The following is an 18260-nucleotide window of genomic DNA, read 5'->3' on the forward strand; positions in this document are numbered from 1 at the left end:
TGTCCAAGAGCAAGCAAACTATTCCTCCAGGAGAGGGCGCCAACAGACTACTAAAGAGATCATCATTACTCAAAGAAAACCCCAAAAACCAATGCATGATAGGAATAAACAGGTAACTTTCTTTGGAGTGGAAGCGGAGAGATCGCACCAGATGCCAATTCTAGATGTTATCACACCTGTGGTCACTGCAGCAGCAGGTGAATCCACTTTGTCCAAAAGGGATCTATTCCATTCAATTGCAAATGATCTAGATAAGACAGAGAACTGCAGCACGGGGACATAGCCGAGTTGGTCAGGTTGAGTGGTGATGAGTTTGCTATTTGGATGAATAAAGAAAGTCAAAAGTGTGAAAGATAAAAAACAAAAGGAGGAAGTGTGAAAAGTGAATGGGCCAAATTGAGGTGCATATGAAGACGTATGCTTTCTTCCAATTCATTAAATCGGGCTAATATGAATCAGGTGAATTGAGTTCTGCTTTTGGAAACTGGGTTAAGAAGGGGTGCACCGTTCCTGGAGGTACTGCAATACCAGGTCAATGCGTGGAGTGGACAGAGCAAGCTCTTTTTCCATCTCCCTGTTCTAAAAATCCATTTAATATATGGTCCCCAGATAGGGGACGTATCAGATATTAAACTGATAAGAACAGATACTACACTTGATCTTAGCCAAAAGGCCGAGAAGCGATAACCAGAATTGGTTTGGGCCTCGAGTGGCACCCTGGCCTATGCCGGACACATCTTAGGGAGAGAGAGCGAGAGGGAGACAAACCCACGCCTACACAAGACATTTTGTCACCCAAGCCAACCCTTGAAAAGGCTGCTTTGCAGAGCCAAAACAAGAAGAATGGTGCGTTTTGCAGCCGCCGCCCACTGCAATGAATCTGAATAACTCCTCCTTTAGGGCGCAAGCAACTCCCCTCCCCCTTGCAGTCTTTCCAATTCACGATACAAAAAGACGGACAGGACAGGTTGCCTGACTTTCCGTCACTGCCACCCTTTGCCATCCTTACCCGTAGAAAGCCCTTTCATCATCCCCAAACCCTAATCTTTTCCCTTTCCTTCCCAGCCCCCAAACCCTGCCCTCTGTACCTTTCTCACCACCCGCTTCCCTTCTCCTGTCATCCCCCTACCACCCGGGAAAAAAAGAGATTGCCCCCTCCTTCCACTAGCCCACCCTCCCACCCAAAGAACAACTTCTTCTGCGCAGCTTGTTTTCTAGGCAGCAGCGCTATTGTGATGTCATCGGGGGGCATTGTGACAAGCCGCCAGTGTTCCGTCTCTTCATGTTGTGCACAGTTCAAACGGAAAATACATCAACAGGCAGACTACAGAAAAGCTTACTATCAAAGGTTAGAGGGGGGCTTTCTCAGAGGGCTTTTTACAGTTTTTCTATTCCCAATTAGCCGTTTAAGTGTACTTATTGAAAGTAGTAATTCTTTCATAGGCCGCCCTTTCTTAGTATTTGACGTTCCTTATATTGCGGTATGAGGCTTCGCAGTAGGTTGCAAACATTCATCACCCATGACTGTCCCCAATTGAGCTCAGAAGCTCAATGTCTATCATGACCTCTCTTTTAGAATGTCCAAGAGCAAGCAAACTATTCCTCCAGGAGAGGGCGCCAACAGACTACTAAAGAGATCATCATTACTCAAAGAAAACCCCAAAAACCAATGCATGATAGGAATAAACAGGGAACTTTCTTTGGAGTGGAAGCGGAGAGATCGCACCAGATGCCAATTCTAGATGTTATCACACCTGTGGTCACTGCAGCAGCAGGTGAATCCACTTTGTCCAAAAGGGATCTATTCCATTCAATTGCAAATGATCTAGATAAGACAGAGAACTGCAGCACGGGGACATAGCCGAGTTGGTCAGGTTGAGTGGTGATGAGTTTGCTATTTGGATGAATAAAGAAAGTCAAAGTGTGAAAGATAAAAAAACAAAAGGAGGAAGTGTGAAAAGTGAATGGGCCAAATTGAGGTGCATATGAAGACGTATGCTTTCTTCCAATTCATTAAATCGGGCTAATATGAATCAGGTGAATTGAGTCTGCTTTTGGAAACTGGGTTAAGAAGGGGTGCACCGTTCCTGGAGGTACTGCAATACCAGGTCAATGCGTGGGAGTGGACAGAGCAAGCTCTTTTTCATCTCCCTGTTCTAAAAATCCATTTAATATATGGTCCCCAGATAGGGGACGTATCAGATATTAAACTGATAAGAACAGATTTTTGATTTAATGAAGCTTTCCAAAGCACCGCAAAAAATGCATGACCGAAGTCACACCAAAAACAGTGCAAAGGCTAGGATTCGTGTGGACCCCTCCGTGAGGAGAGGGTCCCCAAAAATCAACCCCGTCCCTCCGAGCCAGAAGGCCACAGCTAAGGGTCAGGGATCTTCGGTGCTCCCCAAGCCGAAGCCTGGTTGAGCCTTGTCGTTGCTCCCAGCGTCCACCAGGCATCTTACCCAAGTGGAGTAGAGAGCTACTAGTTGTTGGTTTCGCAGCCGAAACTGCCCGGACCGTCAACCGGTGTTGGTTTCTCAGCCCAAGGCTAACCGGACCTCCAACCGGGTGTTGGTTTCTCAGCCGAAGCTGACCCGGACCTCCAACCGGGTGTTTGGTTTCTCAGCGAAGCTGACCCAGACCTCCAAGCCGGGTGTTGATTTCTCAGCCGAAGCTGACCCGGACCTCCAACCGGGTGTTGGTTTCTCAGCCCAAAGCTGAACGGACCTCCGACCATGATTATAAAAATTTCCCTTCCTAGCCCAGAAGGCCGGGATAGAGCAATATGCTCAGAAAGTATGAAAGGGCAAGGTACGGTGTGCTACAGAGCCCAAGGCTCGCCGGGGTCCCAAGCCAGCAAGCTCAGACTCACTCCAGGGGTCGTCAGTCCTGGGGCACGTTGTACCATAGCCCCCCATCCTTACTCAGTCTAATAGCCTCGATCCTGGTAGGGCCATGTTTTCCTCTAGATGAATATACTATCCACCCAGAGTACTAGCAAGCGCAACCTTCCAGTGTGGCATTGTATCATTGTACTAAGGTGGCCTGGAGCTTAAACCACCTCTTCGAAACAACACTACACTTGATCTTAGCCAAAAGGCCGAGAAGCGACTGATAAGAACAGATACTACACTTGATCTTAGCCAAAAGGCCGAGAAGCGATAACCAGAATTGGTTTGGTCCTCGAGTAGGCACCCTGGCCTATGCCGGACACATCTTAGGGAGAGAGAGCGAGAGGGAGACAAACCCACGCCTACACAAGACATTTTGTCACCCAAGCCACCCTTGAAAAGGCTGCTTTGCAGAGCAAAACAAGAAGAATGGTGCGTTTTGCAGCCGCCGCCCACTGCCAATGAATCTGAATAACTCCTCCTTTAGGGGCGCAAGCAACTCCCCTCCCCCTTGCAGTCTTTCCAATTCACGATACAAAAAGACGGACAGGACAGGTTGCCTGACTTTCCGTCACTGCCACCCTTTGCCATCCTTACCCGTAGAAAGCCCTTTCATCATCCCCAAACCCTAATCTTTTCCCTTTCCTTCCCAGCCCCAACCCTGCCCTCTGTACTTTCTCACCACCCGCTTCCCTTCTCCTGTCATCCCCCTACCACCCGGGAAAAAAAGAGATTGCCCCCTCCTTCCACTAGCCCACCCTCCACCCAAAGAACAACTTCTTCTGCGCAGCTTGTTTTCTAGGCAGCAGCGCTATTGTGATGTCATCGGGGGGGCATTGTGACAAGCCGCCAGTGTTCCGTCTCTTCATGTTGTGCACAGTTCAAACGGAAAATACATCAACAGGCAGACTACAGAAAAGCTTACTATCAAAGGTTAGAGGGGGGCTTTCTCAGAGGGCTTTTTACAGTTTTTCTATTCCCAATTAGCCGTTTAAGTGTACTTATTGAAAGTAGTAATTCTTTCATAGGCCGCCCTTTCTTAGTATTTGACGTTCCTTATATTGCGGTATGAGGCTTCGCAGTAGGTTGCAAACATTCATCACCCATGACTGTCCCCAATTGAGCTCAGAAGCTCAATGTCTATCATGACCTCTCTTTTAGAATGTCCAGAGGCAAGCAAACTATTCCTCCAGGAGGAGGGCGCCAACAGACTACTAAAGAGATCATCATTACTCAAAGAAAACCCAAAAACCAATGCATGATAGGAATAAACAGGTAACTTTCTTTGGAGTGGAAGCGGAGAGATCGCACCAGATGCCAATTCTAGATGTTATCACACCTGTGGTCACTGCAGCAGCAGGTGAATCCACTTTGTCCAAAAGGGATCTATTCCCATTCAATTGCAAATGATCTAGATAAGACAGAGAACTGCAGCACGGGGACATAGCCGAGTTGGTCAGGTTGAGTGGTGATGAGTTTGCCTATTTGGATGATAAAGAAAGTCAAAAGTGTGAAAGATAAAAAACAAAAGGAGGAAGTGTGAAAAGTGAATGGGCCAAATTGAGGTGCATATGAAGACGTATGCTTTCTTCCAATTCATTAAATCGGGCTAATATGAATCAGGTGAATTGAGTTCTGCTTTGGGAAACTGGGTTAAGAAGGGGTGCACCGTTCCTGGAGGTACTGCAATACCAGGTCAATGCGTGGAGTGGACAGAGCAAGCTCTTTTTCCATCTCCCCTGTTCTAAAAATCCATTTAATATATGGGTCCCCAGATAGGGGACGTATCAGATATTAAACTGATAAGAACAGATACTACACTTGATCTTAGCCAAAAGGCCGAGAAGCGATAACCAGAATTGGGTTTGGGCCTCGAGTGGCACCTGGCCTATGCCGGACACATCTTAGGGAGAGAGAGCGAGAGGGAGACAAACCCACGCCTACACAAGACATTTTGTCACCCAAGCCAACCCTTGGAAAAGGCTGCTTTGCAGAGCCAAAACAAGAAGAATGGTGCGTTTTGCAGCCGCCGCCCCACTGCAATGAATCTGAATAACTCCTCCTTTAGGGCGCAAGGCAACTCCCCTCCCCCTTGCAGTCTTTCCAATTCACGATACAAAAAGACGGACAGGACAGGTTGCCTGACTTTCCGTCACTGCCACCCTTTGCCATCCTTACCCGTAGAAAGCCCTTTCATCATCCCCAAACCCTAATCTTTTCCCTTTCCTTCCCAGCCCCAAACCCTGCCCTCTGTACCTTTCTCACCACCCGCTTCCCTTCTCCTGTCATCCCCCTACCACCCGGAAAAAAAGAGATTGCCCCCTCCTTCCACTAGCCCACCCTCCCACCCAAAGAACAACTTCTTCTGCGCAGCTTGTTTTCTAGGCAGCAGCGCTATTGTGATGTCATCGGGGGGGGCATTGTGACAAGCCGCCAGTGTTCCGTCTCTTCATGTTGTGCACAGTTCAAACGGAAAATACATCAACAGGCAGACTACAGAAAAGCTTACTATCAAAGGTTAGAGGGGGGCTTTCTCAGAGGGCTTTTTACAGTTTTTCTATTCCCAATTAGCCGTTAAGTGTACTTATTGAAAGTAGTAATTCTTTCATAGGCCGCCCTTTCTTAGTATTTGACGTTCCTTATATTGCGGTATGAGGCTTCGCAGTAGGTTGCAAACATTCATCACCCATGACTGTCCCCAATTGAGCTCAGAAGCTCAATGTCTATCATGACCTCTCTTTTAGAATGTCCAAGAGCAAGCAAACTATTCCTCCAGGAGAGGGCGCCAACAGACTACTAAAGAGATCATCATTACTCAAAGAAAACCCCAAAAACCAATGCATGATAGGAATAAACAGGTAACTTTCTTTGGAGTGGAAGCGGAGAGATCGCACCAGATGCCAATTCTAGATGTTATCACACCTGTGGTCACTGCAGCAGCAGGTGAATCCACTTTGTCCAAAAGGGATCTATTCCATTCAATTGCAAATGATCTAGATAAGACAGAGAACTGCAGCACGGGGACATAGCCGAGTTGGTCAGGTTGAGTGGTGATGAGTTTGCTATTTGGATGAATAAAGAAAGTCAAAAGTGTGAAAGATAAAAAACAAAAGGAGGAAGTGTGAAAAGTGAATGGGCCAAATTGAGGTGCATATGAAGACGTATGCTTTCTTCCAATTCATTAAATCGGGCTAATATGAATCAGGTGAATTGAGTTCTGCTTTTGGAAACTGGGTTAAGAAGGGGTGCACCGTTCCTGGAGGTACTGCAATACCAGGTCAATGCGTGGAGTGGACAGAGCAAGCTCTTTTTCCATCTCCCTGTTCTAAAAATCCATTTAATATATGGTCCCCAGATAGGGGACGTATCAGATATTAAACTGATAAGAACAGATACTACACTTGATCTTAGCCAAAAGGCCGAGAAGCGATAACCAGAATTGGTTTGGGCCTCGAGTGGCACCCTGGCCTATGCCGGACACATCTTAGGGAGAGAGAGCGAGAGGGAGACAAACCCACGCCTACACAAGACATTTTGTCACCCAAGCCAACCCTTGAAAAGGCTGCTTTGCAGAGCCAAAACAAGAAGAATGGTGCGTTTTGCAGCCGCCGCCCACTGCAATGAATCTGAATAACTCCTCCTTTAGGGCGCAAGCAACTCCCCTCCCCCTTGCAGTCTTTCCAATTCACGATACAAAAAGACGGACAGGACAGGTTGCCTGACTTTCCGTCACTGCCACCCTTTGCCATCCTTACCCGTAGAAAGCCCTTTCATCATCCCCAAACCCTAATCTTTTCCCTTTCCTTCCCAGCCCCCAAACCCTGCCCTCTGTACCTTTCTCACCACCCGCTTCCCTTCTCCTGTCATCCCCCTACCACCCGGGAAAAAAAGAGATTGCCCCCTCCTTCCACTAGCCCACCCTCCCACCCAAAGAACAACTTCTTCTGCGCAGCTTGTTTTCTAGGCAGCAGCGCTATTGTGATGTCATCGGGGGGCATTGTGACAAGCCGCCAGTGTTCCGTCTCTTCATGTTGTGCACAGTTCAAACGGAAAATACATCAACAGGCAGACTACAGAAAAGCTTACTATCAAAGGTTAGAGGGGGGCTTTCTCAGAGGGCTTTTTACAGTTTTTCTATTCCCAATTAGCCGTTTAAGTGTACTTATTGAAAGTAGTAATTCTTTCATAGGCCGCCCTTTCTTAGTATTTGACGTTCCTTATATTGCGGTATGAGGCTTCGCAGTAGGTTGCAAACATTCATCACCCATGACTGTCCCCAATTGAGCTCAGAAGCTCAATGTCTATCATGACCTCTCTTTTAGAATGTCCAAGAGCAAGCAAACTATTCCTCCAGGAGAGGGCGCCAACAGACTACTAAAGAGATCATCATTACTCAAAGAAAACCCCAAAAACCAATGCATGATAGGAATAAACAGGTAACTTTCTTTGGAGTGGAAGCGGAGAGATCGCACCAGATGCCAATTCTAGATGTTATCACACCTGTGGTCACTGCAAGCAGCAGGTGAATCCACTTTGTCCAAAAGGGATCTATTCCATTCAATTGCAAATGATCTAGATAAGACAGAGAACTGCAGCACGGGGACATAGCCGAGTTGGTCAGGTTGAGTGGTGATGAGTTTGCTATTTGGATGAATAAAGAAAGTCAAAAGTGTGAAAGATAAAAAACAAAAGGAGGAAGTGTGAAAAGTGAATGGGCCAAATTGAGGTGCATATGAAGACGTATGCTTTCTTCCAATTCATTAAATCGGGCTAATATGAATCAGGTGAATTGAGTTCTGCTTTTGGAAACTGGGTTAAGAAGGGGTGCACCGTTCCTGGAGGTACTGCAATACCAGGTCAATGCGTGGAGTGGACAGAGCAAGCTCTTTTTCCATCTCCCTGTTCTAAAAATCCATTTAATATATGGTCCCCAGATAGGGGACGTATCAGATATTAAACTGATAAGAACAGATACTACACTTGATCTTAGCCAAAAGGCCGAGAAGCGATAACCAGAATTGGTTTGGGCCTCGAGTGGCACCCTGGCCTATGCCGGACACATCTTAGGGAGAGAGAGCGAGAGGGAGACAAACCCACGCCTACACAAGACATTTTGTCACCCAAGCCAACCCTTGAAAAGGCTGCTTTGCAGAGCCAAAACAAGAAGAATGGTGCGTTTTGCAGCCGCCGCCCACTGCAATGAATCTGAATAACTCCTCCTTTAGGGCGCAAGCAACTCCCCTCCCCCTTGCAGTCTTTCCAATTCACGATACAAAAAGACGGACAGGACAGGTTGCCTGACTTTCCGTCACTGCCACCCTTTGCCATCCTTACCCGTAGAAAGCCCTTTCATCATCCCCAAACCCTAATCTTTTCCCTTTCCTTCCCAGCCCCCAAACCCTGCCCTCTGTACCTTTCTCACCACCCGCTTCCCTTCTCCTGTCATCCCCCTACCACCCGGGAAAAAAAGAGATTGCCCCCTCCTTCCACTAGCCCACCCTCCCACCCAAAGAACAACTTCTTCTGCGCAGCTTGTTTTCTAGGCAGCAGCGCTATTGTGATGTCATCGGGGGGCATTGTGACAAGCCGCCAGTGTTCCGTCTCTTCATGTTGTGCACAGTTCAAACGGAAAATACATCAACAGGCAGACTACAGAAAAGCTTACTATCAAAGGTTAGAGGGGGGCTTTCTCAGAGGGCTTTTTACAGTTTTTCTATTCCCAATTAGCCGTTTAAGTGTACTTATTGAAAGTAGTAATTCTTTCATAGGCCGCCCTTTCTTAGTATTTGACGTTCCTTATATTGCGGTATGAGGCTTCGCAGTAGGTTGCAAACATTCATCACCCATGACTGTCCCCAATTGAGCTCAGAAGCTCAATGTCTATCATGACCTCTCTTTTAGAATGTCCAAGAGCAAGCAAACTATTCCTCCAGGAGAGGGCGCCAACAGACTACTAAAGAGATCATCATTACTCAAAGAAAACCCCAAAAACCAATGCATGATAGGAATAAACAGGTAACTTTCTTTGGAGTGGAAGCGGAGAGATCGCACCAGATGCCAATTCTAGATGTTATCACACCTGTGGTCACTGCAGCAGCAGGTGAATCCACTTTGTCCAAAAGGGATCTATTCCATTCAATTGCAAATGATCTAGATAAGACAGAGAACTGCAGCACGGGGACATAGCCGAGTTGGTCAGGTTGAGTGGTGATGAGTTTGCTATTTGGATGAATAAAGAAAGTCAAAAGTGTGAAAGATAAAAAACAAAAGGAGGAAGTGTGAAAAGTGAATGGGCCAAATTGAGGTGCATATGAAGACGTATGCTTTCTTCCAATTCATTAAATCGGGCTAATATGAATCAGGTGAATTGAGTTCTGCTTTTGGAAACTGGGTTAAGAAGGGGTGCACCGTTCCTGGAGGTACTGCAATACCAGGTCAATGCGTGGAGTGGACAGAGCAAGCTCTTTTTCCATCTCCCTGTTCTAAAAATCCATTTAATATATGGTCCCCAGATAGGGGACGTATCAGATATTAAACTGATAAGAACAGATACTACACTTGATCTTAGCCAAAAGGCCGAGAAGCGATAACCAGAATTGGTTTGGGCCTCGAGTGGCACCCTGGCCTATGCCGGACACATCTTAGGGAGAGAGAGCGAGAGGGAGACAAACCCACGCCTACACAAGACATTTTGTCACCCAAGCCAACCCTTGAAAAGGCTGCTTTGCAGAGCCAAAACAAGAAGAATGGTGCGTTTTGCAGCCGCCGCCCACTGCAATGAATCTGAATAACTCCTCCTTTAGGGCGCAAGCAACTCCCCTCCCCCTTGCAGTCTTTCCAATTCACGATACAAAAAGACGGACAGGACAGGTTGCCTGACTTTCCGTCACTGCCACCCTTTGCCATCCTTACCCGTAGAAAGCCCTTTCATCATCCCCAAACCCTAATCTTTTCCCTTTCCTTCCCAGCCCCCAAACCCTGCCCTCTGTACCTTTCTCACCACCCGCTTCCCTTCTCCTGTCATCCCCCTACCACCCGGGAAAAAAAGAGATTGCCCCCTCCTTCCACTAGCCCACCCTCCCACCCAAAGAACAACTTCTTCTGCGCAGCTTGTTTTCTAGGCAGCAGCGCTATTGTGATGTCATCGGGGGGCATTGTGACAAGCCGCCAGTGTTCCGTCTCTTCATGTTGTGCACAGTTCAAACGGAAAATACATCAACAGGCAGACTACAGAAAAGCTTACTATCAAAGGTTAGAGGGGGGCTTTCTCAGAGGGCTTTTTACAGTTTTTCTATTCCCAATTAGCCGTTTAAGTGTACTTATTGAAAGTAGTAATTCTTTCATAGGCCGCCCTTTCTTAGTATTTGACGTTCCTTATATTGCGGTATGAGGCTTCGCAGTAGGTTGCAAACATTCATCACCCATGACTGTCCCCAATTGAGCTCAGAAGCTCAATGTCTATCATGACCTCTCTTTTAGAATGTCCAAGAGCAAGCAAACTATTCCTCCAGGAGAGGGCGCCAACAGACTACTAAAGAGATCATCATTACTCAAAGAAAACCCCAAAAACCAATGCATGATAGGAATAAACAGGTAACTTTCTTTGGAGTGGAAGCGGAGAGATCGCACCAGATGCCAATTCTAGATGTTATCACACCTGTGGTCACTGCAGCAGCAGGTGAATCCACTTTGTCCAAAAGGGATCTATTCCATTCAATTGCAAATGATCTAGATAAGACAGAGAACTGCAGCACGGGGACATAGCCGAGTTGGTCAGGTTGAGTGGTGATGAGTTTGCTATTTGGATGAATAAAGAAAGTCAAAAGTGTGAAAGATAAAAAACAAAAGGAGGAAGTGTGAAAAGTGAATGGGCCAAATTGAGGTGCATATGAAGACGTATGCTTTCTTCCAATTCATTAAATCGGGCTAATATGAATCAGGTGAATTGAGTTCTGCTTTTGGAAACTGGGTTAAGAAGGGGTGCACCGTTCCTGGAGGTACTGCAATACCAGGTCAATGCGTGGAGTGGACAGAGCAAGCTCTTTTTCCATCTCCCTGTTCTAAAAATCCATTTAATATATGGTCCCCAGATAGGGGACGTATCAGATATTAAACTGATAAGAACAGATACTACACTTGATCTTAGCCAAAAGGCCGAGAAGCGATAACCAGAATTGGTTTGGGCCTCGAGTGGCACCCTGGCCTATGCCGGACACATCTTAGGGAGAGAGAGCGAGAGGGAGACAAACCCACGCCTACACAAGACATTTTGTCACCCAAGCCAACCCTTGAAAAGGCTGCTTTGCAGAGCCAAAACAAGAAGAATGGTGCGTTTTGCAGCCGCCGCCCACTGCAATGAATCTGAATAACTCCTCCTTTAGGGCGCAAGCAACTCCCCTCCCCCTTGCAGTCTTTCCAATTCACGATACAAAAAGACGGACAGGACAGGTTGCCTGACTTTCCGTCACTGCCACCCTTTGCCATCCTTACCCGTAGAAAGCCCTTTCATCATCCCCAAACCCTAATCTTTTCCCTTTCCTTCCCAGCCCCCAAACCCTGCCCTCTGTACCTTTCTCACCACCCGCTTCCCTTCTCCTGTCATCCCCCTACCACCCGGGAAAAAAAGAGATTGCCCCCTCCTTCCACTAGCCCACCCTCCCACCCAAAGAACAACTTCTTCTGCGCAGCTTGTTTTCTAGGCAGCAGCGCTATTGTGATGTCATCGGGGGGCATTGTGACAAGCCGCCAGTGTTCCGTCTCTTCATGTTGTGCACAGTTCAAACGGAAAATACATCAACAGGCAGACTACAGAAAAGCTTACTATCAAAGGTTAGAGGGGGGCTTTCTCAGAGGGCTTTTTACAGTTTTTCTATTCCCAATTAGCCGTTTAAGTGTACTTATTGAAAGTAGTAATTCTTTCATAGGCCGCCCTTTCTTAGTATTTGACGTTCCTTATATTGCGGTATGAAGTAGGTTGCAAACATTCATCACCCATGACTGTCCCCAATTGAGCTCAGAAGCTCAATGTCTATCATGACCTCTCTTTTAGAATGTCCAAGAGCAAGCAAACTATTCCTCCAGGAGAGGGCGCCAACAGACTACTAAAGAGATCATCATTACTCAAAGAAAACCCCAAAAACCAATGCATGATAGGAATAAACAGGTAACTTTCTTTGGAGTGGAAGCGGAGAGATCGCACCAGATGCCAATTCTAGATGTTATCACACCTGTGGTCACTGCAGCAGCAGGTGAATCCACTTTGTCCAAAAGGGATCTATTCCATTCAATTGCAAATGATCTAGATAAGACAGAGAACTGCAGCACGGGGACATAGCCGAGTTGGTCAGGTTGAGTGGTGATGAGTTTGCTATTTGGATGAATAAAGAAAGTCAAAAGTGTGAAAGATAAAAAACAAAAGGAGGAAGTGTGAAAAGTGAATGGGCCAAATTGAGGTGCATATGAAGACGTATGCTTTCTTCCAATTCATTAAATCGGGCTAATATGAATCAGGTGAATTGAGTTCTGCTTTTGGAAACTGGGTTAAGAAGGGGTGCACCGTTCCTGGAGGTACTGCAATACCAGGTCAATGCGTGGAGTGGACAGAGCAAGCTCTTTTTCCATCTCCCTGTTCTAAAAATCCATTTAATATATGGTCCCCAGATAGGGGACGTATCAGATATTAAACTGATAAGAACAGATACTACACTTGATCTTAGCCAAAAGGCCGAGAAGCGATAACCAGAATTGGTTTGGGCCTCGAGTGGCACCCTGGCCTATGCCGGACACATCTTAGGGAGAGAGAGCGAGAGGGAGACAAACCCACGCCTACACAAGACATTTTGTCACCCAAGCCAACCCTTGAAAAGGCTGCTTTGCAGAGCCAAAACAAGAAGAATGGTGCGTTTTGCAGCCGCCGCCCACTGCAATGAATCTGAATAACTCCTCCTTTAGGGCGCAAGCAACTCCCCTCCCCCTTGCAGTCTTTCCAATTCACGATACAAAAAGACGGACAGGACAGGTTGCCTGACTTTCCGTCACTGCCACCCTTTGCCATCCTTACCCGTAGAAAGCCCTTTCATCATCCCCAAACCCTAATCTTTTCCCTTTCCTTCCCAGCCCCCAAACCCTGCCCTCTGTACCTTTCTCACCACCCGCTTCCCTTCTCCTGTCATCCCCCTACCACCCGGGAAAAAAAGAGATTGCCCCCTCCTTCCACTAGCCCACCCTCCCACCCAAAGAACAACTTCTTCTGCGCAGCTTGTTTTCTAGGCAGCAGCGCTATTGTGATGTCATCGGGGGGCATTGTGACAAGCCGCCAGTGTTCCGTCTCTTCATGTTGTGCACAGTTCAAACGGAAAATACATCAACAGGCAGACTACAGAAAAGCTTACTATCAAAGGTTAGAGGGGGGCTTTCTCAGAGGGCTTTTTACAGTTTTTCTATTCCCAATTAGCCGTTTAAGTGTACTTATTGAAAGTAGTAATTCTTTCATAGGCCGCCCTTTCTTAGTATTTGACGTTCCTTATATTGCGGTATGAGGCTTCGCAGTAGGTTGCAAACATTCATCACCCATGACTGTCCCCAATTGAGCTCAGAAGCTCAATGTCTATCATGACCTCTCTTTTAGAATGTCCAAGAGCAAGCAAACTATTCCTCCAGGAGAGGGCGCCAACAGACTACTAAAGAGATCATCATTACTCAAAGAAAACCCCAAAAACCAATGCATGATAGGAATAAACAGGTAACTTTCTTTGGAGTGGAAGCGGAGAGATCGCACCAGATGCCAATTCTAGATGTTATCACACCTGTGGTCACTGCAGCAGCAGGTGAATCCACTTTGTCCAAAAGGGATCTATTCCATTCAATTGCAAATGATCTAGATAAGACAGAGAACTGCAGCACGGGGACATAGCCGAGTTGGTCAGGTTGAGTGGTGATGAGTTTGCTATTTGGATGAATAAAGAAAGTCAAAAGTGTGAAAGATAAAAAACAAAAGGAGGAAGTGTGAAAAGTGAATGGGCCAAATTGAGGTGCATATGAAGACGTATGCTTTCTTCCAATTCATTAAATCGGGCTAATATGAATCAGGTGAATTGAGTTCTGCTTTTGGAAACTGGGTTAAGAAGGGGTGCACCGTTCCTGGAGGTACTGCAATACTAGGTCAATGCGTGGAGTGGACAGAGCAAGCTCTTTTTCCATCTCCCTGTTCTAAAAATCCATTTAATATATGGTCCCCAGATAGGGGACGTATCAGATATTAAACTGATAAGAACAGATACTACACTTGATCTTAGCCAAAAGGCCGAGAAGCGATAACCAGAATTGGTTTGGGCCTCGAGTGGCACCCTGGCCTATGCCGGACACATCTTAGGGAGAGAGAGCGAGAGGGAGACAAACCCACGCCTACACAAGACATTTTGTCACCCAAGCCAACCCTTGAAAAGGCTGCTTTGCAGAGCCAAAACAAGAAGAATGGTGCGTTTTGCAGCCGCCGCCCACTGCAATGAATCTGAATAACTCCTCCTTTAGGGCGCAAGCAACTCCCCTCCCCCTTGCAGTCTTTCCAATTCACGATACAAAAAGACGGACAGGACAGGTTGCCTGACTTTCCGTCACTGCCACCCTTTGCCATCCTTACCCGTAGAAAGCCCTTTCATCATCCCCAAACCCTAATCTTTTCCCTTTCCTTCCCAGCCCCCAAACCCTGCCCTCTGTACCTTTCTCACCACCCGCTTCCCTTCTCCTGTCATCCCCCTACCACCCGGGAAAAAAAGAGATTGCCCCCTCCTTCCACTAGCCCACCCTCCCACCCAAAGAACAACTTCTTCTGCGCAGCTTGTTTTCTAGGCAGCAGCGCTATTGTGATGTCATCGGGGGGCATTGTGACAAGCCGCCAGTGTTCCGTCTCTTCATGTTGTGCACAGTTCAAACGGAAAATACATCAACAGGCAGACTACAGAAAAGCTTACTATCAAAGGTTAGAGGGGGGCTTTCTCAGAGGGCTTTTTACAGTTTTTCTATTCCCAATTAGCCGTTTAAGTGTACTTATTGAAAGTAGTAATTCTTTCATAGGCCGCCCTTTCTTAGTATTTGACGTTCCTTATATTGCGGTATGAGGCTTCGCAGTAGGTTGCAAACATTCATCACCCATGACTGTCCCCAATTGAGCTCAGAAGCTCAATGTCTATCATGACCTCTCTTTTAGAATGTCCAAGAGCAAGCAAACTATTCCTCCAGGAGAGGGCGCCAACAGACTACTAAAGAGATCATCATTACTCAAAGAAAACCCCAAAAACCAATGCATGATAGGAATAAACAGGTAACTTTCTTTGGAGTGGAAGCGGAGAGATCGCACCAGATGCCAATTCTAGATGTTATCACACCTGTGGTCACTGCAGCAGCAGGTGAATCCACTTTGTCCAAAAGGGATCTATTCCATTCAATTGCAAATGATCTAGATAAGACAGAGAACTGCAGCACGGGGACATAGCCGAGTTGGTCAGGTTGAGTGGTGATGAGTTTGCTATTTGGATGAATAAAGAAAGTCAAAAGTGTGAAAGATAAAAAACAAAAGGAGGAAGTGTGAAAAGTGAATGGGCCAAATTGAGGTGCATATGAAGACGTATGCTTTCTTCCAATTCATTAAATCGGGCTAATATGAATCAGGTGAATTGAGTTCTGCTTTTGGAAACTGGGTTAAGAAGGGGTGCACCGTTCCTGGAGGTACTGCAATACCAGGTCAATGCGTGGAGTGGACAGAGCAAGCTCTTTTTCCATCTCCCTGTTCTAAAAATCCATTTAATATATGGTCCCCAGATAGGGGACGTATCAGATATTAAACTGATAAGAACAGATACTACACTTGATCTTAGCCAAAAGGCCGAGAAGCGATAACCAGAATTGGTTTGGGCCTCGAGTGGCACCCTGGCCTATGCCGGACACATCTTAGGGAGAGAGAGCGAGAGGGAGACAAACCCACGCCTACACAAGACATTTTGTCACCCAAGCCAACCCTTGAAAAGGCTGCTTTGCAGAGCCAAAACAAGAAGAATGGTGCGTTTTGCAGCCGCCGCCCACTGCAATGAATCTGAATAACTCCTCCTTTAGGGCGCAAGCAACTCCCCTCCCCCTTGCAGTCTTTCCAATTCACGATACAAAAAGACGGACAGGACAGGTTGCCTGACTTTCCGTCACTGCCACCCTTTGCCATCCTTACCCGTAGAAAGCCCTTTCATCATCCCCAAACCCTAATCTTTTCCCTTTCCTTCCCAGCCCCCAAACCCTGCCCTCTGTACCTTTCTCACCACCCGCTTCCCTTCTCCTGTCATCCCCCTACCACCCGGGAAAAAAAGAGATTGCCCCCTCCTTCCACTAGCCCACCCTCCCACCCAAAGAACAACTTCTTCTGCGCAGCTTGTTTTCTAGGCAGCAGCGCTATTGTGATGTCATCGGGGGGCATTGTGACAAGCCGCCAGTGTTCCGTCTCTTCATGTTGTGCACAGTTCAAACGGAAAATACATCAACAGGCAGACTACAGAAAAGCTTACTATCAAAGGTTAGAGGGGGGCTTTCTCAGAGGGCTTTTTACAGTTTTTCTATTCCCAATTAGCCGTTTAAGTGTACTTATTGAAAGTAGTAATTCTTTCATAGGCCGCCCTTTCTTAGTATTTGACGTTCCTTATATTGCGGTATGAGGCTTCGCAGTAGGTTGCAAACATTCATCACCCATGACTGTCCCCAATTGAGCTCAGAAGCTCAATGTCTATCATGACCTCTCTTTTAGAATGTCCAAGAGCAAGCAAACTATTCCTCCAGGAGAGGGCGCCAACAGACTACTAAAGAGATCATCATTACTCAAAGAAAACCCCAAAAACCAATGCATGATAGGAATAAACAGGTAACTTTCTTTGGAGTGGAAGCGGAGAGATCGCACCAGATGCCAATTCTAGATGTTATCACACCTGTGGTCACTGCAGCAGCAGGTGAATCCACTTTGTCCAAAAGGGATCTATTCCATTCAATTGCAAATGATCTAGATAAGACAGAGAACTGCAGCACGGGGACATAGCCGAGTTGGTCAGGTTGAGTGGTGATGAGTTTGCTATTTGGATGAATAAAGAAAGTCAAAAGTGTGAAAGATAAAAAACAAAAGGAGGAAGTGTGAAAAGTGAATGGGCCAAATTGAGGTGCATATGAAGACGTATGCTTTCTTCCAATTCATTAAATCGGGCTAATATGAATCAGGTGAATTGAGTTCTGCTTTTGGAAACTGGGTTAAGAAGGGGTGCACCGTTCCTGGAGGTACTGCAATACCAGGTCAATGCGTGGAGTGGACAGAGCAAGCTCTTTTTCCATCTCCCTGTTCTAAAAATCCATTTAATATATGGTCCCCAGATAGGGGACGTATCAGATATTAAACTGATAAGAACAGATACTACACTTGATCTTAGCCAAAAGGCCGAGAAGCGATAACCAGAATTGGTTTGGGCCTCGAGTGGCACCCTGGCCTATGCCGGACACATCTTAGGGAGAGAGAGCGAGAGGGAGACAAACCCACGCCTACACAAGACATTTTGTCACCCAAGCCAACCCTTGAAAAGGCTGCTTTGCAGAGCCAAAACAAGAAGAATGGTGCGTTTTGCAGCCACCGCCCACTGCAATGAATCTGAATAACTCCTCCTTTAGGGCGCAAGCAACTCCCCTCCCCCTTGCAGTCTTTCCAATTCACGATACAAAAAGACGGACAGGACAGGTTGCCTGACTTTCCGTCACTGCCACCCTTTGCCATCCTTACCCGTAGAAAGCCCTTTCATCATCCCCAAACCCTAATCTTTTCCCTTTCCTTCCCAGCCCCCAAACCCTGCCCTCTGTACCTTTCTCACCACCCGCTTCCCTTCTCCTGTCATCCCCCTACCACCCGGGAAAAAAAGAGATTGCCCCCTCCTTCCACTAGCCCACCCTCCCACCCAAAGAACAACTTCTTCTGCGCAGCTTGTTTTCTAGGCAGCAGCGCTATTGTGATGTCATCGGGGGGCATTGTGACAAGCCGCCAGTGTTCCGTCTCTTCATGTTGTGCACAGTTCAAACGGAAAATACATCAACAGGCAGACTACAGAAAAGCTTACTATCAAAGGTTAGAGGGGGGCTTTCTCAGAGGGCTTTTTACAGTTTTTCTATTCCCAATTAGCCGTTTAAGTGTACTTATTGAAAGTAGTAATTCTTTCATAGGCCGCCCTTTCTTAGTATTTGACGTTCCTTATATTGCGGTATGAGGCTTCGCAGTAGGTTGCAAACATTCATCACCCATGACTGTCCCCAATTGAGCTCAGAAGCTCAATGTCTATCATGACCTCTCTTTTAGAATGTCCA

The 18260-nt window shown here is 46.7% G+C and overlaps 12 non-coding genes across 12 annotated transcripts; all 12 read right to left on the bottom strand.

Moving 5' to 3' along the window:
- Positions 1 to 494: 494 nt before the first annotated feature.
- Positions 495 to 685, bottom strand: LOC142269923 (U2 spliceosomal RNA). The gene has a single exon (XR_012735305.1). It is a non-coding gene; the product is annotated as a U2 spliceosomal RNA (small nuclear RNA).
- Positions 686 to 2071: 1386 nt separating this feature from the next.
- Positions 2072 to 2264, bottom strand: LOC142269907 (U2 spliceosomal RNA). Its single transcript, XR_012735293.1, has one exon. It is a non-coding gene; the product is annotated as a U2 spliceosomal RNA (small nuclear RNA).
- Positions 2265 to 2975: 711 nt separating this feature from the next.
- Positions 2976 to 3163, bottom strand: LOC142269908 (U2 spliceosomal RNA). The gene has a single exon (XR_012735294.1). It is a non-coding gene; the product is annotated as a U2 spliceosomal RNA (small nuclear RNA).
- Positions 3164 to 4549: 1386 nt separating this feature from the next.
- Positions 4550 to 4742, bottom strand: LOC142269901 (U2 spliceosomal RNA). Its single transcript, XR_012735287.1, has one exon. It is a non-coding gene; the product is annotated as a U2 spliceosomal RNA (small nuclear RNA).
- A 1389-nt stretch (positions 4743 to 6131) lies between these two features.
- On the bottom strand, positions 6132 to 6322 carry LOC142269924 (U2 spliceosomal RNA). The gene has a single exon (XR_012735306.1). It is a non-coding gene; the product is annotated as a U2 spliceosomal RNA (small nuclear RNA).
- A 1388-nt stretch (positions 6323 to 7710) lies between these two features.
- On the bottom strand, positions 7711 to 7901 carry LOC142269925 (U2 spliceosomal RNA). The gene has a single exon (XR_012735307.1). It is a non-coding gene; the product is annotated as a U2 spliceosomal RNA (small nuclear RNA).
- Positions 7902 to 9288: 1387 nt separating this feature from the next.
- LOC142269926 (U2 spliceosomal RNA) lies at positions 9289 to 9479 on the bottom strand. Its single transcript, XR_012735308.1, has one exon. It is a non-coding gene; the product is annotated as a U2 spliceosomal RNA (small nuclear RNA).
- A 1387-nt stretch (positions 9480 to 10866) lies between these two features.
- LOC142269927 (U2 spliceosomal RNA) lies at positions 10867 to 11057 on the bottom strand. The gene has a single exon (XR_012735309.1). It is a non-coding gene; the product is annotated as a U2 spliceosomal RNA (small nuclear RNA).
- A 1379-nt stretch (positions 11058 to 12436) lies between these two features.
- On the bottom strand, positions 12437 to 12627 carry LOC142269928 (U2 spliceosomal RNA). The gene has a single exon (XR_012735310.1). It is a non-coding gene; the product is annotated as a U2 spliceosomal RNA (small nuclear RNA).
- Positions 12628 to 14014: 1387 nt separating this feature from the next.
- On the bottom strand, positions 14015 to 14205 carry LOC142269902 (U2 spliceosomal RNA). Its single transcript, XR_012735288.1, has one exon. It is a non-coding gene; the product is annotated as a U2 spliceosomal RNA (small nuclear RNA).
- A 1387-nt stretch (positions 14206 to 15592) lies between these two features.
- Positions 15593 to 15783, bottom strand: LOC142269929 (U2 spliceosomal RNA). The gene has a single exon (XR_012735311.1). It is a non-coding gene; the product is annotated as a U2 spliceosomal RNA (small nuclear RNA).
- Positions 15784 to 17170: 1387 nt separating this feature from the next.
- LOC142269930 (U2 spliceosomal RNA) lies at positions 17171 to 17361 on the bottom strand. The gene has a single exon (XR_012735312.1). It is a non-coding gene; the product is annotated as a U2 spliceosomal RNA (small nuclear RNA).
- Positions 17362 to 18260: the final 899 nt, after the last annotated feature.

Source organism: Anomaloglossus baeobatrachus, unplaced genomic scaffold (assembly GCF_048569485.1).
Source record: "Anomaloglossus baeobatrachus isolate aAnoBae1 unplaced genomic scaffold, aAnoBae1.hap1 Scaffold_3246, whole genome shotgun sequence".
NCBI lineage: Eukaryota > Metazoa > Chordata > Amphibia > Anura > Aromobatidae > Anomaloglossus > Anomaloglossus baeobatrachus.